The following is a 23,670-nucleotide window of genomic DNA, read 5'->3' on the forward strand; positions in this document are numbered from 1 at the left end:
GGGGGGTCAATATGACAATAAAGTGATGGTTATTGGAACTATATTATCTATTGGTAGTCTTCCCCTACTTAGGCTATCAACAAATGGTTGAACAATGTTTGAAACTTTGGTAAATATTCTGACTCCAGAAAAGTGTGTGAATCGAAAAAATTATTTAAAACCAAATTTGTACCTATAACCGATGAAAATATCTGTACAATTTCATTTCTCACCAAACCAGAAATTTCATGTGTGCAATTAGGGGAAAGGACCCAGTAGTTGAGCATGTTCCAATTGTTGTGAGGGTTGTTGATACCTTTTGTTCCAAAAATTGAACAAATAAAACCTATTGTTTGAAACAAAAAATATCAATTTTTGTTAGGAAATGTACCAACAGTTGTTAGGAAATGTACCAATAGTTGTTAAGAAATGTACTAATATTGTAAAAAGTAACCAATCAAGTGATGCCACATCGGCTGCACAACTATTGGGGTCTCTTTTGCACGCCTATTGGTCTCACTTTTTTTTGGGGCTGTTTTGGACACCTTGGCAAAAAGCATGCTGATGTGGTATCATATTTGATGATGTGGCCCTGAAACCTTAGTTATAAGCAGGGGACTTGCCAAGTAAGCTGCTGTAAAAAAATCGGAGTGATTCGAAATTTCCAAGTAGGATTTTGAGAAGTGTGAAGTTAGGGTGCACGACTACTGGGTCCTTTCCCCTAGTTGACTCATTCTATAACAGTTACTGTTCTTGAGGCAGATGATGGCAACGGTTCTGTCAGCCACGAACATAGTACAATCCTTGTTATTACTAGACGTCATTTTCACTGTCCAATCAATCTAGCGTGGTTGCATTTGAAGTTAATTTTAGTGACTTTGTTTAATCTCAATTAGTTAGGTATAAAAAAAAAATGCATATTTTTATCAATTAAAATATAACTTTAAGAGTGAATGTCAATATTTAGTAGCAAAATTTGCAACGGCATGAAATTTAAGATACAGAGGATTGCCTTCTGGATTGCAAAAAGTTTCACCTAAACTTGCTTTATCAGGAAACTCCACGGATTCGCTCTTTGCTTTAAAATAATTACACTGGAGATATAGCGATCATAGAATAAAACACTTGTGTTTAATCCATATGGTACTTAGCCATATTATACGGAGTAGAGATTCAGGAAAATTTCAATCTTCAAGCCAATCCAAAGTGAATTGTACTTCTCCAAAAAAGCCCTCTACTAGACTCCATCAATTGTCCATGTGCACATGAAAATCCAACAACTAGAAACACCTAATAAACTAGACAAATAATAATGATCGTATGGCTTAGTTACAGACTACAAATAACTCAATATACTAAAAAGTTAGGGTCAGAAAAGTGAACTGTGCTTCCACAATTTCCACTCTCAGATCAGGGATAGAAGAGGCTTTAGCTCGCAACCACTTTCCCCCAATATTCTCATTGCAGATAACATGTTTGAGGGAGCTTAATCCACAAACACTTTCTGGCAACCTCCTCAAATGATAACACTCTCTCATGTCAAAGTCTCTCAATTTCTTGAGCTCATCTATTTCCTCAGGAAGTTTTTCCAAGCCCTCGCACAGTGAAATGTCTAGAAATTCCAGTTGCCCAAGTTTTCCAATAGATGTCGGAAGCTCTTTCAGGCCTGGTAATGCTGATAATCTTAACATCCTTAGAGAACTCATATTTCCGAGATTATATGGCAGCTTCTCAACCAGATGGCAGTTGGTAACAGACCATATATGAGCACAGGGCATGTGACAAAGAGCAGGAGGCAACTCCTCAAACTCGCTGCAGTGGTCCAGGCTAAATTCATGCAGATTGGATTCGTTGAATGTGGGCATTTTTTCAAATCCTTCGCATAAGCTTAGAGAAAGTTTGTCCAAGTTTTGCATAACTTTGCTCTGTTTGGGAATGGTGGGTAAAACCAGCCTCTCCAAGGAAACATTTCTGAGCTGAGTGAGTGAAGATAAGGCATCTAGACCTTTTATTATGGCCTTCTCTGAGCTCAAATTACATAATATTAAAACTTTGAGTTTTTTCATAGTTTTCAGAAATGGAGGAAGAAAGTATTCGCTTGCAGAAAAGTATAACACTAGAGCCTCTGTCTCCGGAAGATTCATCTCATACCAGTCATTTTCAGCCATAGAACCTGCATCAGATAAATCCTATATGCAATTGAATTAGAACATCTTTCAGCGGCAAGCAAACTACTTGCTAATGAAAAAAATTGATATCAAAGGAATTTTGCTTCAATCACATATATGAGGAAGTAGGCCAAAAAATTGAAAACACAATAAATCTTAATATTTGTTAATTGTTCACATAGCCTTCATATTTTGCCACTAAATAAGTATTTGGGCGGAATATCCAACCTGTGTGAATAGAGACAATATGAGCATTGAACTGTCTATCTCTAAGCAACTCCCATTCCCCTGGTAGGCGATGCTCCTTCCTGGGCATGAGTAATCCTCTTTCTGTGGACTATACTGCCCTGGCATCCCATATACAAGGCTAAGTCTCGCATCACATCATGCTGTAAAAAGAATAGCTCAGAGGCACATCCGTAAGAGATTGTTGATTGGATTCTGATAATGGCAACAACCAAGTCAGCTCAATGTTCTAAAAAATGAAAACAGGAAATTTATATGCAAGGAAAGACATTTACCCTTGATTGCTTATTAGATTCAGGAGATTTCTTCTTGCAAGTTCCGGTAACATAATATGGGCATCCTGCCACTCCATCTTCCGAACATAAACCCAAATGTCCAGCAGTGAGTCAGCACAAATTTTCTTGCCCTCTGGAAATGACCCCAAGTCTAAAAAGCATTCTCTAGAAACATCATCCAAGCAATCAATACTGGTCTCCAAGCGTCTAAAAAGCCCTTCGCTGTGATATGGGGATATTGATTCTCCCAGGGAAAGTTTTTGCTTTGCATTCTCCCAGGCCACATGAGGTTCCCCGTACAAAGAACTTCCAACCACTTTAAGAGCAAGAGGTAAACCCTTGCATTCGGCTTGCACCTGTCATTTACAATAGCGATATTTTCATGAATGCTCAGGGAAGGCCAGTAAGATCTAAAAGCAACGAAATTGTATTATACAATTTGAGCTATTACTTTTGTGGATTAAGTACTTTTTCAACTTCAAAGTACTTTAAGTACCAGAACAATGAGAACACCCAATAATTACAATATACCAAAGCAAAACGTCAAATAACCTCATAATTTCCTTTCACTTATATTATTTTTATTTGATTTGATAAGAAGCTTTAGTTTTATTCACATTTGGTAAGAAAAGTCTATACCTCTATTACTAGATTTGCATCTGCCGTAATTGGAATTGATGTCTGTCCAAATGCTGACAAGCAGAAAAGTGAGAGAGCATCCTCTTTGTTCAACAATGGCAATTGATACAGCCGAGTATAGGAGTTTCTAGGGACGATAGAACCGTTTCTAGTTGTGACAAGGGTTTTGCACCCCGGAGCTTCAAATAGTAATTTGTCCAAATTAGCTCTGGACCAAACATCATCTAACACCACCAGAGTTGGCCTAGATTGCTTTAAAAGCCGCTGCTGAAGCTGTATATGTGCATCTTCCACATTCTGAAACTCAGGTACATTCCTCCTAAAGATCTTCTCCCATATTGTCTCTAAAATTCCCTTCAGATTTGGGGATTGTGAAACAGTGATGAAAACTATATTTCTGAAACAACCTATGTCCACAAAAACAATTGTGTTATTAGTAAGCTGCAAAAGAACAACAAAATCCTTAAGCTAGGAAAATCATCAAAAAAATGATGGATTAAAAATGTCACCTTTGATATTGAGATCATCACATAAATTCAATGCCAAACTCGTTTTTCCACCACCGCCCTTACAATGAACACCAACAATGGAGGCGTCGCTCTGGAACAAAAGCTCCTTCAAATCCCCTATTGACTTCCCCAACCCAACATAAAAAATAGATTTCACAGGCAAAGTATTATGAAAAGAATACTGGTTTGCCTCTCCCTTTCCAGTTCTAGAGCACACCGCCTTGCAATTGAAGATATCCATTTTCTATTGCTCAAACGAAATAGTTATATAGATTTCACAAACTCTCTGCCAACTTCAACCCTTCTGAAATGTTGGCCAGTCTTTTGAAATTTCACTGACTTCACTAAGTCTTCAGAATTGCAAGCTTATAGTTTCTCTGATTGAATAATTCAGAAATCGAGCTTGTGGTGTATATATAGAGTGATGGCAACTTCCTGTGTACCAGCGATGGATTTCTAGAAAGCGTGATCTTTCGATTTCTAGATTTCGATGTAAAGTCCCTTTCATTGCGGGGAAAGCACACATTATTGTTTTGATGCGTGGAACATGATTCTAAGAATTTTGATAGTCAAACTCCGAACTCCTTCATTCTTAAGCAGTTTCGTCGATATACAACGAGAAGTTTCTTTTTTCCCAGCATAGAGATTTGTTTGAACTTTTTCAGAAAGCTTAATTAACTTTACTCTTTAATAATCTTCCTTATTTTTTAAAATTTCAGTTCATGGACGTCTTTATTGATTTAATTTTATTCTTTTAAAAGCTTCATTAATCTTTAAAATTCAATTTATGGACCTCTTTATTGTCATGAAGATATATTCTAATGAATTCATTTGTTCATGACTTTTTTCACAAGTTTAATATTTGATTATTTTTTAATTTTATTGGAAGTTATAATTTCAAATTATTTTATATTTTTATAATAAATTCATTACAAATTATGAGTGTTTCATCATAAGAAATAGAAACTATGTTTCTTAATTCATAATGACTTGTAATATAAAGTATTTAAATAAGTTGTAACAATGATGAAAGAAGTGTAATGAATCTCAACACTTGAAGAGATAAGGGCAAATCAATGCATTCAAATTGAGGTATCAAGAAATGATTGTGTTTCTTTATATCACTTGCATAGTTTACATTAATGTTTCAATGAAATACTTATGACTTACACAATGACATATAGTGATTACCAATTTAACATATAAGAAACTAGTAATGATAACACATAAGTCCCCTTCATAAGAGTCCCCTTACAATTGTGTGTGTGTTTGTGTGTACTATCATAATTGTATCCTCATAAAATTTCATTCTCACTTGGATGTCACTAGTGTTTCTACCTTGTATGCCCTAAATATACCTGATTCTTCTCAAACCAATGCTAAATATGTGGTTTTTACTATATGTTTTGACTTCTTGACCTTTGCCCAGTCCAAAAGGATTGGACTAGGGCATTAGGCATCATAGTCCAATCCAAATAGGTCCAAATACAAACCCTCTAACCATTGGAAAATGTTGATGGAGAAACAAAAATTGATGTCGATCTTTTTTGTAATTTTCAACACATTTCATTAAGATAGGTATAAAAACAATCCTTATGCCCTCATTTGAAATACCTCTCAATTACAATTTCTCAAGAACAATTCAATTCTAATCGAGCAAACAATCAAGCATCATTAAGGCAATGAAGGAGAGGTCAAGTATTCAAACTTTTAAGCTTTCAAGATGACATCCATGATCAAATTTATGTGAAGACATGCATGAGCCCTACACAGCAACATCGACCTTTATATGAATACTTCAAGGAAAAGGAGATCCATAAAGGAAGGTATTGCGATTCAAATTGAGCATTTATTTCTAGATCTAACCTTTAACCTACAAGGGTAAGCCCTCTTTTCTATTTCATTCATCATTATAGAGTTAGCTCCAAATCCAAGGTTTGACCTAGAAAAATCCCTATCAACCCAACAACATATTTTCCTCTCTTGTGAACATGCAAGTTGCAAGTTCATCAGAGAAAAAATACAGATCCAAAAAGTGTAGACTAAGACAAAAAGAGCTAGATTTTGAATAAGTGAAAAACCCGTGACAATGACAATCATTCATTGAATAGTATTCAAAAAAATAAATTGAAACTTTAGGAGAATATTAAGAGTAACATTTTGATACTAAATCTATTATTAATATCTGCATCTAACACCTATAGGACTAAGTCACCTAGCCCCATAGTTAATTATTGACAGTTTTGGGCTCAAATTTAGGCATTGGTTCATCTCTAACTCTCATTTCCAAATCTATACTCAATGTCTACATATTTGATATCTACCTATATCATCTCCTTCCCTTGAGTTGAAGTGTATGTACCTACATCATCTCCTTCCTCTAAGCCTTCTTTTTCTTCTTCATCCTCTTCTTAATGTTATTTCTCCTCCTCTTCCTTTTCTTCTTTATTTTGTTCTTCCTCTTTTGTCTTATATTGATTTCCATCCTCTTGTTCTTATTCTTCATCTTTAGGATCTCATATATCTAAAAAATCTTGTTCTAGTTTCTCCAAAATATAAATATATTGTCTAGTTACTTCACCTCTTGCACACAAGTAAAAACATAATTTCCATGCTAGAGATTTACCATGCGCTATTATATATATTTGTACCACCATTGTAATGCATCTCAATTTTTGTCAAAATTAGGAACTTCCAATGAAACTAGGGTTTAAGAAAAAATGCACTTAATAGATAACCTTTCTATCAAATTCAATTAACCCATCTTTGATATGACCAATACATAATGTGGCTGGCTTCAAATTTTAAAATAAAATTAATAGACCCAAGATGATTTTTGATGAGATTTAAAAAAATGTACAAAATTATTAAAAAAATCCTTGATTTATAATCTAGAAGGTAAACTTATGAAAAATCATAAAATTACAATAACTCGCAACATATTCATGATAGAGACTAGTTTTTGGACTATAGATTCTCTATATGATCCCCAAACATCAATTTAAAATTTTATAATAAATTCAAAAACTAGGTTTTTGTGCACCTTTGCCAAAATCATAGCTCTAATACCACTTGTTATGAACTAACTTGCACAAGAGAAGATAATATGAAATATGCTACAAATACTTGATAATAATATGCCACATGGCAGGGGTCCTACAATAGTCTTCAACAAGAATGCAATACTCAATATAATGATAATAACCAACCTTTTCCTCTTATATATATCATAAATTATGTCAATGAAATCACTCAGGTTGACTTAGATAACAATATATAGGCTTTAGAATTACATAAATAATTAAATAAAAATATAATAATGATAATATAACTTAATTAAGAGTTAAGGTAGACACAAGCTAACTATTGTTAACACAATACACACTATAGGGTTAGGGGCATATCAATTTTAGATTAAATCTATAGAAAAAATTATACCCTTATATTATGAATTAGGAACAAATTTTCCTTAATCTAAGCATAGTTTGCAGATTGCATGATAACTTAAGTAAAAATGATTTATTTTAGTGGCATTAGAACCACATTATACTAAGCATATTTTAATGTTATGAGTTGATACCTTTGAATCCACCAAGCTAGGTTGCTTAGCTACTTATAGAGATCATTGGAATGGATGATAGACCCCTGGTGTAGCGTAAATACACCAAATCCTCTTCCTAATTGTCAATTGGAAAAATTAACCCTATTAGGTTGAGGATGGACCTCTGATGTAATATGAGATACATTGAATCCTCTTCTCAGTTCCCCATTGGTGTAGAAAGTTGAGGAAAAGAATGGGGCCTATGGTGTACTATGTAATGCACTGATATTCCTTTCCTTTTTGAGATGCCCTGTAGGTGAGTTTTAGTTAGCCCTTGTGTATGAGCTAATCACTATTATAATATTGATGTGTGTATAAGCCACTCACTATGTATTTTTAATGTATGTTGGAGCTAGTCACTATATAATGTGATGTATGTTAGAACTACTCATTATATATATGTGATGTATGTTAGAGCTAGTCTCCAAGTGTGCATATTTGATGTATTCTCAAGTCAAACATAATGATAATTTGAAGATTATGAAATGATATGAACTCTATGTATTTGTTAGATTTGTACACTACTAATTAATAATGTTTAGTATGGCACCAGCACTTGATGAAATATAATTATCATTATGGTATGATTAGACTAAATTTAATAGCTTATTCTTAATGGGTTTATGCACAAAGATGGTGGTCAGAAAAGTGGACACCACCCAAAAAACACTTGGAAAAACAAGCAACATGTACATGGTTTTAAAATTTAAAATTCCCGCGTACGCGCTTAGGTTTGTTCTTCCCGAGCCTAGAAAAGGTAGCGCGTACGCACTGCTTTTAGGAAAATGAGTGCGTATGTGCTACTCCTAGGAAAATGAGCATGTACGCACTGCTTATTGGAAAATGAACACGTACGCACTAATAATCCAAATAAAACCGCGTACGCGGTGCCTAGTAAAATTTTTTTTAAAAAAAAACTGGGTCTCAGTTACCCATAAATCACATTTTTAACTTTATTTTTTCCCCTATTTTCTCACCTAAACCATGAACGGGGTGCTATATTTGTCCTCCAGGCTATGGATCAAGGATAGTTTTTGTTTATTTTTTTCTTTCTTTCCGGTTTATGCAATTTATTTTACATTTTGAATTTAATTTCACTAATTTTGATTAGGTTTTTTTATTTTTTGTTTCAAAAACCAGATTCTTCTAATCCAAAACAAGAACAACCAAATACACCTCCTGAAAACCCACAAGAATAACCAAATGCACCTCCTGAAAACACACAAGAACAACCCCCAATTCCTCCTTTTGACTGCACAGCCGAAACACAGGAAGAATTAATTAATCAGTTAGGACAAAATACGTCTAAAATCAATAGACTGATTGTAAAATTGAAAACTTCTGAACTTGACCATCATCAATCCCTCGCCACTAACCTAGAAACATTGGTTAGTGGTGTCATAGCTGTTTCCACAAAAATTACCAAATGGGGAAGCTTTAGGGATAGGTGTCATCAATTCTATGTCAATGGGCTATCATACGATGGCGTAAAAAACAAAAATATTTCTAAACAACAAATATGTGCCCTTTTTGTTGATCCCAAAACTGGTCAGTCATTACCTCTTAATGCAAAGAGGTTTCCCATACATTGGTGTACCAATGCGCAGATGAAGAATCTTTTTTGGCAGAGGTGGTGGATGGTCTTTGATGATCCACCTTGTAATAATTATGAGGTGCCATTATATTTTTTGAGAAAAATATATTGTGAGTTTGTGCTCAATGTGCGACCAAACTATTTTGACATGAGAGATTTTCATGGTAGAGGTGGTGACTCTGCCCAGGATAGACCTAGAGCCCGTAGGCAATTAGCCGCAGAGAGTCGCTGCCCCCTAGCACCCAAACCCAAGGTGCATCAGGTTGTCCCATTAGAGATGAAAGAGTCAATGGAGCTACAGACTCTTCAGGTGGCCACATCATTGACTGGTGCCATCAGCCAGCATGGGACGTCATTAGCACACCCTATTGTATTGGATGATGAGCCATTAGAGGGCGACAAAGAGCCCATCAAGCATATGTGTGTCAGTTGCTCGGGGATATGCTTGGGGATAGATGATGCAGCCTGTGCAGATGGATACTCATATCATCTATGCACGATTTGCAGTTGTAGATGTCAGGTTCACACGGTTGAGGATGTCACGCTAACAGATGAGTTGATGGACATGGTGTTTGCCCATGAGCCACAGACATAGGTGTGTTGATTTGAATTCATAAGATTTTATTTATCAGTCACTTTAAATTTGTAATTACATAAATGAATTTTCATTTATACATCGATTTAAATTGAGAAAAATAATATGCATTTTAGGATGCAGCAGCAGTATCTGATACACCTCCCCCAGTTACCATAGCTGCAACTTCGATGCCTGAGGTATGAATTTTGTAAAATGTTAAAATAGAATAGTACACTTTGAATTTAAAAAAATACAAGATATACTAACTATCTTTAATGCTTGGTCCAATTTCTGGTTTGTAGGTGTTGACAGAGGACGAGATGTCCCAGATTGATGACATCACGATCTCAGCGATCGATTTTGGCCTACAAGTCTATATGGTATCATATTTTGTACAACTCTTTTTATGTATTGTTTTGATGGAATATGCAGGTCATTTCATTTTAGATTTTTAAAATTATGTTTAATTTATTATCTGTACTAATATCTCATGTTAATTTTGTGTTTTTAGGGTATAGGGGCGTCTAGGGCTCGTCCTACGAAAAAAGAATTCCTAGAAGACACCAAAACGTGTGAAGAAGGTAATTGAACACATTTTTAGTTGTACAATTGTTTGAAAATGTTGAAATCAAGTATTAGTTGGGGTTTGTAGATTGATTAGTGTTTTTTGTCTATTTTACATGTACAGCGGCCATTGAGCTTTGTGGATATGTTGAATGCACCCGATTCGCCCGCGGATTGAGAGAGGGCAGAGGTATGTATCTCTACTTTATTTTCTTGATTTCATGATTATATGCACGCATACATGTGAGCTTGTGATATATTATAATCTTATAATTTTTTCATACAGGAAATATCCATACCTATTTCGTCAATGGCGAACCCTCCTCCTTGCACTGGAGAAGCATCTCAGGATCCGGTACACTTTTGTTTGATATGTAAAATAATTGTTTTCAACCTTTAACACTTATCATTATATTAATTGTATTTAATCTTTGTACATTTTTTGTATAGGTAATAGCGACAGTTTCTACATCGATGGTGAGCCATCCTCAGTCCATTGGAGAAGCATCTCAGGCACAGGTACGTCATTGTTCTCTATATTATAGCTTTTAAGTGCTTATGATATATTTATGTTAGTACATTGTATTAATTGTACATTTAATCTACAATAGACTCCTTCGCAGTATGGCCATAACGTGGATCCATTTAAGTCTGTCCTCAAGAAAACTCCTAAGAGTGACAAGGAGAGGAGAGCGAAGACATTAGCTCTTGGATCAGCTGATGAGGTAATCTACATTTCAATTGCAAAGGAGTTAAAGTTAAATGCATAGTTATGTTGTTAATTGTGAACTATTTTCTACAAAAGAATTCTAACTTGGCTTTTGAATTGTGGTTTTGCAGCCATCTACAGAGCCACATACTGCGCCGAAGAGGCTTGATTTTGATGATCCACCACAAGTTTAGGATCATATAGTGTTAGTTTTGGCCACAGAATGATCAATACATGTAGATATATTCTACATTTTTATTGTATATCGATTTGGACATGGCATATGCCACATTTTTGTAATACTTGTATTGACTTGGCTGACATGCCTTTTTTTATATATATAAATATTGATATTCGATCGGAATAAATGTGTAATGAGTTCATTATTTTGTATTTTGTGGTTGTCCTTTTATAAATTTAAATGAATATTTGCATATGTAATCAACAATATGAATATAAACAACAAAAATATATGATATAAAGCATTGCAATTGTGGAATATGATTTGATAAAATTTCTAAAATGTTGAATTAACCCTACAAAACTCCTTGTATTCAGTTCATTATTATGTATTCATTGTATTTGGTGGCTGCCCTTTTATAAATTTAAATGAATATTTGCATATGTAATTAACAATATGAATATAAACAACAAAAATCGATAATATGAATTTAAACAACAATGTGTTTGGTGCGAGAGCACCCTCACACTCGCAATGGTCAAATTTTGTTCATCGTGTGCACAAACCGACATCACGAGCATGTTTGGGTGGGAAGGTTTATGTTACGCATGCCCCTGTTGTGCATCCCAAAGCACCAGAACATTGAGAGTCATACCCTACCGATGCGATCTCTCAAGTGCCCTGAGTCCAAAAAATTGTCAAAATTTGACGGACTATTTCTTCCAATCCACGACACATACGATTGATCTGTTTAATCCCGTGGGGTCACGTGAGGATCCTCTACAATGACCTATCTCATTTTTTGACGACTCAAAGCCATTTTCAATTAGTAGCATTTTTTTGCCTGCTCCAAAAATTGTCAGTTGCTTGCAAGCAAAAGTTGCAAGATTGGCTAGAATTGATTTTGTTCGTCGTGTGCACAAACCGATGTTGTGAGCACATCTGAGTGGGAATTTTTATGCTAGGAATGCCCCTATCATGCATCCCAAAGCACCAGAACGTTGAGAGTCATACCCTACCGGTGCGATCTCTTAAGTGCCTTGAGTCCAAAAAATTGTCAAAATTTGACGGACTATTTCTTCCAATCCATGACACATACGGTCGATCTGTTTGGTCACGTGGGGTTGCGTGAGGCTCCTCTACAATGGCCTATCTCTATTTTTTATGACTCAGAGCCATTTTCAATTAGTAGCATTTTTTTGCCTGCTCCAAAAACCGTTAGTTGCTTGCAAGGAAAAGTTGCAAGATTGGCTAGAATTGATTCGGTTCGTCATATGCACAAACCGACATCGCGAGCATGTTCTAGTGGGAAATTTTATGCTAGGCATGCCCCTATCATGCATCCCAAAGCACCAGAACGTTGAGAGTCATACCCTACCGGTGCGATCTCTCAAGTGCCCTGAGTCCAAAAAATTGTCAAAATTTGATGGATAGTTTCTTCCAATCCATGACACATACGGTCGATCTGTTTGATCCTATGGGGTTGCATGAGGCTCCTCAATAATGGTCTATCTCATTTTTTGACAACTTGGAGCCATTTTTAATTAGTAGCATTTTTTTGCCTGCTCCAAAAACTGTTGGTTGCTTACAAGGAAAAGTTGCAAGATTGGCTAGAATTGATTTGGTTCATCGTATGCACAAACTGACGTCGCGAGCGCATTTGGGTGGGCAGGTTTATGCTAGGCATGCCCCTATTGTACATCCCAAAGTACCAGAATGTTGAGAGTCATACCCTACTGGTGCGATCTCTCAAGTGCCTTGAGTCTAAACAATTGTCAAAATTTGACAGATTGTTTCTTCCAATCCACGACACATACGGTCGATCTGTTTGATCACATGGGGTCGTGTGAGGCTCCTCTACAATGGCCTATCTTTATTTTTGACGAATCAAACCATTTGCAATTAGTAGCATTTTTTTGCCTGCTCCAAAAACCGTTAGTTGCTTGCAAGGAAAAGTTGCAAGATTGGCTAGAATTGATTCGGTTCGTCGTATGCAGAAACCGACATTGCAAGTGCGTTCAGGTGGGAATTTTTAAGCTAGGCATGCCCCTGTCATGCATCCCAAAGCACCAGAATGTCAAGAGTCATACCCTACTAGTGTGATCTCTCAAGTGCCCTGAGTCCAAAAAATTGTCAAAACTTGACGGACTGTTTCTTTCAATCCACAACACATACAGTTTATTTTTTTGATCCCATAGAGTCATGTGAGGCTCCTCTACAATGTCCTATCTCGGTTTTTGATGATTCGGAGCCATTTTCAATTAGTAGCATTTTTTTGCCTGCTCCAAAAATTGTCAGTTGCTTGCAAGGAAAAGTTGCAAGATTGGCTAGAATTGATTTGGTTCATCGTATGCACAAACCAACATCATGAGCAGGTTTAGGTGGATAGGTTTACGCTAGGCATGCCCCTATTGTGCATCCCAAAGCACCAGAACATTGAGAGTCATACCCTACCAATGCGATCTCTCAAGTGCCTTGAGTCCAAAAAATTGTCAAAATTTGAAGGACTGTTTCTTCCAATCCATGACACATAAGGTCAATCTATTTAATCATGTGGGGTTGCGTGAGGCTCCTCTACAATGGCCTATCTCATTTTTTGATGACTCAAAGCCATTTTCAATTAGTAGCATTTTTTCGCCTGCTCCAAAAACTGTTAGTTGCTTGCAAGGAAAAGTTGCAAGATTGGCTAGAATTGATTCGGTTCGTTGTATGCGCAAACCGACATCGCGAGTGCATTCGGGTGGGTACATTTACACTAGGCATGCCCCTGTTGTGCATCCCAAAGCACCAAAACTTTGAGAGTCATACCCTACCGGTGCGATCTCTTAAGTGCCCTGAGTCCAAAAAATTGTCAAAATTTGACAGACTGTTTCATCCAATCCATGACACATACGGTCGATCCATTTGATCCCGTGGGGTCATGTGAGGCTCCTCTATAATGGCCTATCTCAGTTTTTGATGACTCAGAGCCATTTTCAATTAGTAGTATATTTTCGCCTACTCCAAAAATTGTTAGTTGCTTGCAAGGAAAAATTGCAAGATTGGCTAGAATTGATTTGGTTCATCGTATGCACAAACTGACGTCGCGAGTGCATTCAGGTGGGAAGGTTTACACTAAGCATGCCCCTATCATGCATCCCAAAGCACCAAAACTTTGAGATTCATACCCTATCGGTGCGATCTCTCAAGTGCCTTGAGTCCAAAAAATTATCAAAATTTGACAGACTATTTCTTCCAATCCATGACTCATATGGTCGATCTTTTTGATCCCGTGGGGTCGTGTGAGGCTCCTCTACAATGGCCTATCTCTATTTTTTATGACTCAGAGCCATTTTCAATTTTTGCCTTCTCCAAAAACCGTTAGTTGCTTGCAAGGAAAAGTTGCAAGATTGGCTAGAATTGATTTGGTTAATCATATGCACAAACCGATGTAACGAGCACATTTGGGTGGGAAGGTTTATGCTAGGCATACCCCTTTCATGCATCCCAAAGCACCAAAACTTTGAGTCATACCCTACCAGTGCGATCTCTTCAGTGCCCTGAGTCCAAAAAATTGTCAAAATTTGACGGACTATTTCTTCCAATCCACGACACATATAGTCGATTTGTTTGATCCCATGGGATCACGTGAGGCTCCTCTACAATGGCCTATCTCGGTTTTCGATGACTCGGAGCTATTTTTCATTAGTAGCATTTTTTCGCCTACTCCAAAAATCATCAATTGCTTGCAAGGGAAAGTTGCATCAAATAGATTTCTGATAATAGTTTTTCACTGTTACTTTCAGATGATCTTAGGCCTAGAATTTTCATTGTTTCTCTAAAATTTAAATTTTTAATCATTTGAACAATTAATTGACATCTTGCAATTTGATTTAAGTTTTTAAAATAGTTTTACCATATTCTTTTAACCATTATCCTACAAGTTTGTTCATTCATTTTATTGGGCATGACTTCAATATATTCTCATCAATGTCAATTACATACTTTGGTTTCCTACAAATGATTCTAGGAGGTGTTAAAATTGGTGCATTATGTATATTCAATTCATCAAGTAGAGAAGGTGTAATATGTTCATCATTTAATTGATTATTCAATGCGGTATCTTCTTCAATTGCATTAGGTTCAAACAGTAAATTATCAAATGTTTCTTCTTCAATTGCATTAGGTGCATTATATTCGTTTGGTAAATTGAATTGAGATGTTGAGGATGACATACCTTCTTCTCCCATTGTTCTTATGTCACGCAATTTCTTCATATGTTGCCTTTGTCTTTCCTTTTGAGCCTCTCATTCTTCCATCGTTCCTCGCTTGTTTTTTCCCATGGTTGATATCGGTTGACCTAAATAGAATCATATTACATATATATGTAAAGAAAAGTTCAAAAATAAATAAATAACCATAAATATGCATCTTATCATTATTTTTTGGAATCAAACTATTAAACAATCACAATTCAATCATTTGAAACCATGCAAAAACAAAAAACTAATAAAAACAACAATTCAATCATTTGAAATCATGCAAAAACAAAAAATTCACTTGCTTTTATGTATACAACAGTGATAGAAGTGCAGACACAGTTCCAGTGGGGCCTTCAATGACCTCAAAAACCTCTTTTGAGGCTGTTGAGGCTCTTGGGCAACTAAAACTATGTCTATAAACCTCTCTCTCCCTTCCCCCGCTCTTCTCTCCCTCTCTCCCTCTCTCTCCCTATCCCTTCCTCCATACCCCTTCTTCTCTCCCACCCCCACTCTTCTCTCTCTCTCTCTCTCTCTCTCTCTCTCTCTCTCTCTCTCCCTCCTTCCCTCTCTCCCTCTCTCTCTCTCTCCCTCTCCTCTCTCTCCCTTCCCCCCTCTTCTCTCCCTCTCCCTTCCTCCATACCCCTTCCATAATTTTTTTAAGGCTTAGTAGCGCGTACGCGGTACATATTACTCATAAGCGGTACTATTCCCATTATTCGATACCCTGGGATAACATTTTTATGCTTAGTAGCGCATACACGCTACTTATCAGCTGAGAATACCATTGTGTAAGGACACATTTCCTCTTGGCACCATTGTCTCTATCGTTGATTTCGCTGAAAATTATACACTACAACCTCAAAATGAAGTGCAATCCATGTATTATCACTCTACACAAATTTCTATTTTTGTACACATAGCATTCATGCATGTAGATGATAGCACAGAGGAGGATAGAAAGATTGTAAGAGAGTATCACTTCTACATAAGTGATGATCGTACTCATTCATTGAAGTTTGTACAAGGATGCTTTAAAGTTTTCTATGATAGTTTAAGGGAAAGGAACATACAATACAACTGACACTTAATATGGTCAGATAATTGCACCGCACAATTCAAGAATGAAAGGATGTTTTATTAGCTAACAAGGATGCATGTGACAAGCGGTGTACAACATTTTTGGAATTTCACTGAGGCTGGACACGGTAAGGGAGAGAACGATGGTGCAGGAGCATGTGTGAAAAGAGCCCTAGCTAGGGAAGAATTGAAGTATGAAGGTGGTGCTGAGTTAGTAGATGCAGAAACAATTGTGTGATGGTGTAAGTCTATGATAGGTCTAGGTAATCCAGGTACGTCATTGGTTCGTAGATATTTTTGGTTGATTACTGAATCTAACATTGAAAACTATCTAGATTGTTGTACAGTTGCAAGATCGAGTGACATGCACTCATTTATGAGTTCAAATTCAAGTTCACTGGTAATTTATATGAGACAGATGGTATGTTTTTGCTCTTCATGCATGCATTGTTTGTGGGAAGAATGTGAATCAGAAGAGTGGGTTGACAAATGGTCTTGTAGACCATTGGTTCCCATTGATTCATATCAAATTCCCAAAGCACTACAATTGAGCTAGATGGAGACATCAGTGGATTTTGACCATGTATCCGGCCTAGTGCATTCAGGTAATTTTTTGAGCTAATTTTTTTACTAGTATTATTTTTGGTTCATTTTGTTGTACATCATACTTTATTTTTGGTATTAATTAACACTTTATAAAATGCAGGTCGTGTGTATGCAGTTGTTGCAGAAGAGAACAATGAAGAAGGAACATATTACTATTTGTGTCCTTGTGTTGAGCCTAAAAGAAAATTGACAACCACAATCATTGACGGAGAGGGTATTGAGTACCCAATAGGGTTTGTTGTCATGATAGGAATATGGCTTCAGAGATAGCCTATCAAGAATTTTGATGTTTGGTTGTTTGAGGACTTTGAAACACACAGACATATTCTTCATTTCTCTAACCTTATTGTTGCAACAAATATTCATTTGATGAAGTATCGTGGTAGACCTCATAACAAGATTTTATGGAAAGTTCATGAATTTGACCATGAGGCAATACTTGACACAATACGGGTTAGAGCCGATCCCGAAGGCTCACTTGATTGATTCTTTGGTTCAGAGTAGACTGATTTTGAGAATTTTGTATAAATCGTCGACGAATTGTTCTATATTCATTTTTTGTATATATAAATGCCCATGAGCTGATTTTTACATGTTTAGGGGCATAATATTATATATTTAAGTGGCAATGAGCTGATTTGTACATATGTACATGCCAAATTTTGTATATTAAAATGGCCATGAGCTGAATTGCACTTATTGTAATGCCAAATTTTGTATAAAAGCCCATGAGATGATTTGTATATTAAAATGGTGATGAGCTGAATCGCATATATTGTAATGCCAAATTTTGTATAAAAGCCCATGAGATTATTTGTAAGACAATTTTTTGTATAATCAAATAGCCAAGAGCTGATTTGACCATATTTAGAGGCAAATTTTTGAATAATATGTGACAATGTTTTGTGATTATTTTGTGTGTCAATGTTTTGTGACTATGTTTTGAGTATATGTGATGTGTCCCTGGTCAATCATGAGCATTCTTGATTCTTGTATAATCATGGATAACTATTTGAGTCATTATCGGGTCATAGGGGTGATAGATTGAGAATAGATACAATTTGAGCAAAAATTGTCATTGTTGTCAAAAAAATTGTCAAAAAAGTTGTCAAGCAACTTCTACATTGCGTCGGTAGGGTATGACTCTCAATGTTTTGGTGCTTTGGGATGCATGACAGGGGCATGCCTAGCATAAATATGCCCACTCGGACATGCTCGCGACGTCGATTTGTGCACACAAGGAATATAATCAATTCTAGCCAATCTTGCAACTTTTCCTTGCAAGCAACTGATAGTTTTTTGAGCAGGCCAAAAAATGCTACTAATTGAAAATGGCTTCGAGTCATTGAAAATTGAGATAGGCCATTGTAGAGGAGCCTCATGTGACCCCACAGGATCAAACAGGTTGATCGTATATGTCATGGATTGGAAGAAACAGTACGTCAAATTTGATTATTTTTTGGACTCAGGGCACTTGAGAGATCTCACCGGTAGGGTATGACTCTCGACGTTTTGGTTCTTTGGGATGCATGACAGGGGCATGCCTTGCATAAAAATGCCCACCTGGACGTGCTCACGATGTCAATTTGTGCATGCGAGGAACATAATCAATTCTAGCCAATCTTGCAACTTTTCCTTGCAAGCAACTGATGGTTTTTTGAGTAGGCTAAAAAATGCTACTAATTGAAAATGGCTTTGAACCATCAAAAATTGAGATAGGCCATTGTAGAGGAGCCTCACGCGACCCCACAGGATCAAACAGATCAACCGTATGTGTCATGGATTGGAAGAAACAGTCTGTCAAATTTTGACAATTTTTTGGACTCAAGGCACTTGAGAGATCGCACTGGTAGGGTATGACTCTCGACGTTTTGGTGTTTTGGGATGCACGACAGGGGCATGCCTAGCATAAACCTTCCCTCCTAGACATGCTCGCAACATTGGTTTGTGCACACGAGGAACAAAATTTGACCATTGCGAGCATGAGGGTGCTCTCGCACCAAACACATTGTTGTTTAAATTCATATTATCGATTTTTGTTGTTTATATTCATATTGTTAATTACATATGCAAATATTCATTTAAATGTATAAAAGGGAAGCCACCAAATACAATGAATACACAATAATGAACTGAATACAAGGAGTTTTGTAGGGTTAATTCAACATTTTAGAAATTTTATCAAATCATATTCCACAATTGCAATGCTTTATATCATATATTTTTGTTGTTTATATTCATATTATTGATTACATATGCAAATATTCATTTAAATTTATAAAAGGACAACCACAAAATACAAAGAATACAAAATAATGAACTCATTACACATTTATTGGATCAAATATCGATATTTATATATATAAAAAAAGGCATGTCTGCCAAGTCAATACAAGTATTACAAAAATGTCGCATATGCCATGTCCAAATCGATATACAATAAAAATGTAGAATATATCTACATGTATTGGTCATTCTATGACCAAAACTATCACTATATGATCCTAAACTTGTCGTGGATCATCAAAATCAAGCCTCTTCAGCATAGTACGTGGCTTTGTAGATGGCTACAAAACCACAATTCAAAAGCCAAGTTAGAATTCTTTTGTAGAAAATAGTTCACAATTAACGTCATAACTATGCATTTAACTTTAATTCCTTTGCAATTGAAATGTAGATTACCTCATCGGATGATCCAGGAGCTAATGTCTTCGCTCTCCTCTCCTTGTCACTCTTAGGAGTTTTCTTGAAGACATACTTAAATGGATCCACATTATGGTCGTACTGTGAATGAGTCTATTGTAGATTAAATGTATAATTAATACAATGTACTAACATAAATATATCAAAAACACTTAAAAGCTATAATATAGAGAACAATGGCATACTTGTGCCTTAGATGCTTCTCCAATGGACTAAGGATGGCTTACCATCGATGTAGAAACGGTCGCTATTACCTATACAAAAAATGTATAAAGATTAAATATAATTAATATAATGATAAGTATTGAAGGTTGAAAACAATTAATTTTACATATCAAACAAAAGTGTATCAGATCCTGATATGCTTCTCTAGTGCAAGGAGGAGGGTTCGCCATTGACGAAATAGGTATGGATATTTCCTCTATGAAAAAAATATAAGATTATAATATATCACAAGTTCACATGTACGCGTGCATATAATCATGAAATCAAGAAAATAAAGTAGAGATACATACCTTCGCCCTCTCTTGATTCATGGGCGAATCAGATGCATTCAACATATCCATAAAGCTCAATGGCCGCTGTACATGTAAAATAGACAAAAAACACTAATCAGTCTACAAGCCCCAACTAATACTCGATTTCAACATTTTCAAACAATTGTACAACTAAAAATGTGTTCAATTACCTTCTTCACACATTTTGGCATCTTTGAGACATTTTTTTTCTTCGGACGAGCCCTAGACACGGAGGGGGTGCCCTAAAAATAGAATATTAACATGAGATATTAGAACAGATAATAAATTAAACATAATTTTAAAAATCTAAAATGAAACGACTTGCATATTCCATCAAAACAATACATAAAAAGAGTTGTACAAAATATGATACCGTATAGCCTTGTAGGCCAAAATCGATCGCCGACAGTGTGATGTCATCAATTTGGGACATTTCGTCCCCTGTCAACACCTACAAACCAGAAATTGGACAAAGCATTAAAGATAGTTAGTATATCTTGTATTTTTTTGAACTCAAAGTGTACTATTCTATTTTAACATGTTACAAAATTTATACCTCAGGCGTCGAAGTTGCAGCTATGGTAACTGGGGGAGGTGTATGGGATACCACTGTTGCATCCTGAAATGCATATTATTTGTCTCAATTTAAATTGATGTATAAATGAAAATTAATTTATGTAATTACAAAATTAAAGTGACTGATAAATAAAATGTTATGAATTCAAATCAACACACCTGTGTCTATGGCTCATGGGCAAACACCATGTCCATCAACTCATCTGTCAGCACGACATCCTCAACTGTGTGAGCCTGACATCTACAACTGCAAATCATGCATAGATGATATGAGTATCCATCTGCACTCGCTGCATCATCTATCCCTGAGCATATCCCCGAGCAACTGACACACATATGCTCGATGGGCTCTTTGTCACCCTCTAATGCCTCATCATCCAATACAATAGGGTGTGCTAATGATTTCCCATGTTGGATGATGACACCAGTCAATGTTGTGGCCACCTGAAGAGTGTGTAGCTCCATCGACTCTTACAACTCTAATGGGATAGCCTGATGCACCTTGGGTTTGGGTGCTAGGGGGCGGCGACTCTCCGTGGCTAATCACCTACGGGCTCCAGGTCTATCTTGGGCAGAGCCACCACCTCTACCATGAAACTCTCTCATGTCAAAATAATTTGGGCGCACATTGAGCACAAACTCACAATATATTTTTCTCAAAAAATATAATGGCACCTCATAATTATTACAAGGTGGATCGTCAAAGACCATCCACTACCTCTACCAAAAAAGATTCTTCATCTGCACATTGGTACACCAATGTATGGGAAACCTCTTTGCATTAGGAGGTAATCACTGACCAGTTTTGGGTTCAACAAAAAGGGCACATATTTGTTGTTTAGAAATATTTTTGTTTTTAACTCCATCGTATGATAGCCCATTGGCATAGAATTGACGAAACCTATCCCTAAAGCTTCCCCATTTGGTAATTTCTGTGGAAACAACTATGGCACCACTAGCTAATGTTTCTAGGCTAGTGGTGAAGGATTGATGATGGTCAAGTTCAGATGTTTTCAATTTTACAATCAGTCTATTGATTTTGGATGTATTTTGCCCTAACTGATTAATTAATTCTTCTTGTGTTTCGGTTGTGCAGTCAAAAGGAGGAATTGGGGGTTGTTCTTGCATGTTTTCAGGAGGTGCATTTGGTTGTTCTTGTGGGTTTTCAGGAGGTGCATTTGGTTGTTCTCTTTCTAGATTAGAAGAATCTGGTTTTTTAAACAAAAAATGAAAAAACCTAATCAAAATTAATGAAATTAAATTCAAAATGTAAAACAAATTGCATAAACTAGAAAGAAAGACAAAAATAAACAAAAACTAACCTTGATCCATAGCTTGGAGGACAAATTTCGCACCCCATTCGCGATTTAGGTTAGAAAATGGGGAAAAAAAAGTAAAAAATGCGCTTTTCGGGTAAATGAGGACCCAGTTTTTTTAAAAAACTTTTTTCATGAAGCATCGTGTACACAGTTTTACTAGGATTATTAGTGTGTACGCACTCATTTTCCTATAAGAAGAGCATACGGGCTAATTTTCCTAGGGATAGTGCATACGCGCTCAGTTTCCTAAACTCAGCACGTACACTCTACCTTTTCTAGGCTCGAGAAGAACAAACCTAAGCACGTACGTGGGAATTTGAAATTTTAAAACCGCATACGCGTTGCTTGTTTTTCCAATTTATTGGGTGGTGTCCACTTTTTTGACCACCATCTTTGTGCACACGCCCACACACTTTCTATACCATAAGTACCTCATTTGCGCTTTTGACTTTTTAGGCTTGGAAATAGGCTTGGATGACAAAGCTACGATTTGCAAGTTTCATTTTCCTCCATTTCTCTCATTTTTGACATGTTTTATTTTATCAACTTGGTTTATCGACTTTGTCATCGTCAGGTTTACACTTCATCAAGTGGGTATTTCTAAAATTTACACCATATTTTCACCGATTTTATGAGCTTTCTAACCATATATTTTTAAAAAAAATTGAACAACAGTAACATATTATTATTGAATTTCTTTTACCAGTGTCTCCATAGTTCTCACAGACATAGGTGCACCATTTTTTTAATAACTTTTGATATACTTATCCAAATTTTAAAAAATTAATATATTATTGTAGTGCACTTGATTCTTTACAATTTAAAAACAAAATGTATTTTTGATTTTTTTAGTGCAACTTATGCTTCGCACACGAACATGTACCTAATTTTCAGGATGTGCTCGATTGGAAAAATCATGTTAAAAAAAAAATACTCAACAAAAAATTACAAAAAAGTACACATCTTCTAGTGCTCACTCTTAACTATCTTTCTGCCAAAGGATTTGTCAAAATACTAAATCTAACTATGACTTTTTTGATGCACATGTTAGACATTATGTTATGTTTTTCAGAAAAAATCAGGGTCTTTTTTTTGTGTGTGAAGGATTTCACCCCCTTTAATGTTATCCAATTTTCAAAAAATTTAGTAGTTTGGAAACTAGATTCAGAGTACTACAATAGATGTTCTTTGATTATTGTCATATCTTGAGTGGATGACTTTCAAATTTTGCCTCCAAGTTCAGGTTCACTTGATTTTAGAATAAAAAGTGTCCACTTATACCCTGCTTTTTTAACACCATCTTTGTGCACTTACCCTTATATTCATATTATTGATTACAAAGGTAAATATTCATTTAACTTTATAAAAGGGCAGCCACCAAATACAACAAATACACAATAATAAACTCAATACAAGGGGTTTTGTAGGGTTAATTCAACATTTTAGAAAGTTTATCAAATCATATTCCATGATTGCAATGTTTTATATCATAGATTTTTGTTGTTTATATTCATATTGTTGATTACATAGGAAAATAATCATTTAACTTTATAAAAGGCTAGTCACCAAATACAATGAATACACAATA

General features: G+C 35.9%; 1 pseudogene; it reads right to left on the reverse strand.

Moving 5' to 3' along the window:
* Positions 1-1,272: 1,272 nt before the first annotated feature.
* On the reverse strand, positions 1,273-4,057 carry LOC131874944 (probable disease resistance protein At4g33300; annotated as a pseudogene).
* Between the last annotated feature and the right edge of the window lie 19,613 nt (positions 4,058-23,670).

Source organism: Cryptomeria japonica, chromosome 4 (assembly GCF_030272615.1).
Source record: "Cryptomeria japonica chromosome 4, Sugi_1.0, whole genome shotgun sequence".
Classification (NCBI taxonomy): Eukaryota; Viridiplantae; Streptophyta; class Pinopsida; order Cupressales; family Cupressaceae; genus Cryptomeria; species Cryptomeria japonica.